Source organism: Octopus bimaculoides, chromosome 4, assembly GCF_001194135.2.
Source record: "Octopus bimaculoides isolate UCB-OBI-ISO-001 chromosome 4, ASM119413v2, whole genome shotgun sequence".
NCBI lineage: Eukaryota > Metazoa > Mollusca > Cephalopoda > Octopoda > Octopodidae > Octopus > Octopus bimaculoides.
Genome location: NC_068984.1, coordinates 15,133,573 through 15,137,001, shown reverse-complemented (window position 1 = coordinate 15,137,001; position 3,429 = coordinate 15,133,573). Strand labels below are relative to the sequence as shown.

Below are 3,429 nucleotides of genomic sequence, written 5' to 3'. Positions count from 1 at the left end.
CCTTTTAGTCGAGCAAATTGACTCCAGGACTTATTCTTTGGAAGCCTGGTACTTATTCTATCGTTCTCTTTTGCCGAACCGCTAAGTTACGGGGACGTAAACACACCACCATCAGTTGTCAAGCGATGTTGGGGGGACAAACACAGACACACAAACATATACACACACATACATATATATGATGGGCTTCTTTCAGTTTCCAATCTACCATATCCACTCACAAGGCTTTGGTCAGCCTGAGGCTATAGTAGAAGACACTTGCCCAAGGTGCCACACGGTGGGAATGAACCCAGAACCATGTGGTTGGTAAGCAAGCTACTTACCACACAGCCACTCCTGTGCCATTTTTGAGACCCATATGCTTTTTGATACCTATATACTCTTAACCTTTTTGCTACCTATACGCTTAAGCTATCCCTGCTTCTATCTTACAAACTCCTTGCCTTAAAGTAATCTAAATTGAAGTCATTCATCAAAATTCCATGTAAATTAATGTTCTAGATACCAGATTAATGAGTGAGGCAAAGGAACAAAATGTATTTTAATATCTTACAAATCAAAGCAACTGTAATTTTCATTCTTTAGGTATGGTTCTGTGGTCAAGAAGATTACTTTCCAGTCATGTGGTCTTGGGTTCAGTTCCACTGTGCTGCACCTTGGGCAAATGTCTTCTACTATAGCCTTGTGAGTGGATATGGTAGAAGGAAACTGAAAGAAGCCTGTTGTGTGTGTGTGTGTGTATGTTTGTTTGTATGTATCCTTGTCTTGATATTACGATATCACATGATGGTTGTAAGCAAGCATCATTGCCATATAAACAAGGTTGTTTGTTTCTGGTCTTCCATGAAAAACATGTTTATCTATGGGAAAATATCAGTTTCAAATTTTAGCACAAGGCCAGTAATTTTGGAGCAGTCAATTACAACTGGTACTTATTTTATCAACACCCAAAAGGATGAAAGGCAAAGTCGCCCTTGGTGGAATTTGAACTCAGAACTTGAAGATTGAGGAAATTTGCTTTGAAAGAGGCGAGGTTTGACAATAGAAAGGGCATCCAGTCATAGAAAATTTGCCTCATTAAATTCCATCTGACTTCTGCAAGCATGGAAAAGTAGGCATTAAATAATAATGATGATGATGGTTAGTCTTTTTTATTTGAGCAATTTCTTGTTTGTTGCTTAGATATTTTCCATACTGATTGCTGTGTGAAATAATTGAGCAGCCAGAAGCAAAAACAAAAGTTCAAGGTTAGTTCTAGGAGAATTTGACAGTGTGGCACAGGAATTGTTGATATTTAAGTTAGATTGAGGCCAATTATTGAATGAACGTCACCTGGTCGAATTTTGTTACTGTAAATAAACACTCTAAGAACTTTAAAAATAAAAAAAAAATTCCTCTCTCAGACAAAATGTGTGTGTGTGTGTGTGTGTGTGTGTGTGTGTGTGCATGGATGGGTGTGGGTGGGTGTGTTTACAATACTTGCATTTGACTTTCTCATATACAAGATGTCTTTTCTTTTTGTGGAATTATATTTACATTCAATTTGAATGAGCCAAAATATGTACTATTTCTAGTTCTCTTCACAAACCTCACTGTATAAATAATTTCTAGTGTATGAGTCTTCATCATCATCATCATCTTTTGCGTTTTAAAATGTTGACATGAGTCGGATGGTTTGATAGGATTTGACAGGTCAGAGGATTGCATCTTGCTCCAATGTCTCTGTTTCGGCATGGTCTCTACTGCTGGATGCCTTTCCTAGCATCAGCCATTTTTCAGAGAATACTGGATCTTCTTTTCATTATTTTTTTGTTGCACCAGCACTAGGGAGGTCACCTAGTTGCTCCCTAGCCAAAAGAGAGCTCCTACCACTGATTAAGAATAGTTTTTGTATTGAACTCATCCCAATGTAACACTAAAATCTATTTTACCTGAGTAAAAGTACTGTCAGTTCTAGTACGATTTCAAGTGAAAAACATACAACCCCAAACAAAGCGCCATAAAGCCATATTATATTCACATTAACTTATCTCGAAAGCAATAACAATTTATTCATCAAAAGCTCAAGAATTAAAAGAAAGGGGAAATAGGAATCTAAAGATTTCATACACTTTTCAAAAATAATTATATATATATATATACACCCAGAACTATTCCCCATTTTTTTTTTTAGGAACAGGTAGCCACAAGACACACATCAGGCATTCCATTCATTTCCCAGCTGAAAGGAGCGAGCCCTGTTCTATGCTGGGGTCAAGGCATAGAATGCAACCCCCAATATCAGCAGCAGGGTCCAATAGCATACGCTGCTTTACCCCCACCGCATTGTACTGGTCCCATACTCCTTTGAGCAACATCAAAATTCACTCCTCCACCCACAAATACTCTCCAAGCTTTCCTATTATTTATAAACTCTCTTGCCTCTCTCATTCCAACACCTCTAACCACCAAAGCTTTCCTCACTCCATCCATCCACACAAACCGAGGTCTGCTTCTGGTTCTGCTGCCTACCACTTCAGCCCTCATCACCTTCCTTACCATCAGCTCCTCATCTATCCTCTCCATATGGCCAAACCACCTCAATATTCGTCTATCCAATTTGGATGCCATCCCTTCATGAGCCCTACCCCTGTCCCTCTCCCAACACTAGGATTTTAATACTGCAACAGCATTTTTCTCTTTCTTTGAGAATATTATTAATGGTGTACGTTTCCATATTACAAATCTGGTTGTTGCGAAACACATGTAACTTATCAATTTGGATTATATGCGGTCCGTATAACCCAAATCTGCCGCCTTATGTAGTTAGACTTCCTTTTTTTCCAGTACACTGACTGAGATATGCTAAAATGTAATTTTCAAGCAACACAGTAACAGTCAAATCAACTTCACACATACTTTTCAGACTTACTAATCTGACAAGACCACCATGGTTTATGAGAATTATACCTTCCTCCTCAGATATAACAATTACCAAGACACCCAAGGGATTTTTTTGGAACGACATTAATTTGAAATATTTAATCATATGAATTTAAATTAAACAAAAAACTTGTAAAAGTTAAAGAAAAAATAAACTAAAGAATATATTTACTATGAGTAATAATGTTTATTTGAGAATTTATTAGGTTATCGTCATCTTCATCATTGTTTTAACAGAATTTCTTGAGGCAGATTTTCGACAGCTGGATACCCTTCCAGTTGCCAATCCTTACCAGCCTCCCCACGCCACCACTATTATCTAAGAGAAAGGCCAAGGCTAATACCGCTTGGCACCAGTGACATTGCAACTCATTTCTACAGCAGGGTGAACTGAAGCAACGTGAAATAAAATATCTTGCTGAAGAACACAACACACAGCCCAGTCTGGGAATTGAACTCACTACTTCATGATTGTGAGCCCAATGCTCTAACCACTGAACCATAAGA

The 3,429-nt window shown here is 38.1% G+C and overlaps 1 protein-coding gene across 7 annotated transcripts in view; it reads left to right on the top strand.

Annotated features, from left to right (window-relative positions):
• The window catches only part of LOC106877240 (uncharacterized), a 160,733-nt gene that overhangs the window by 67,218 nt on the left and 90,086 nt on the right, over positions 1 to 3,429 (top strand). The gene's annotated exons all lie outside the window — the stretch shown is intronic.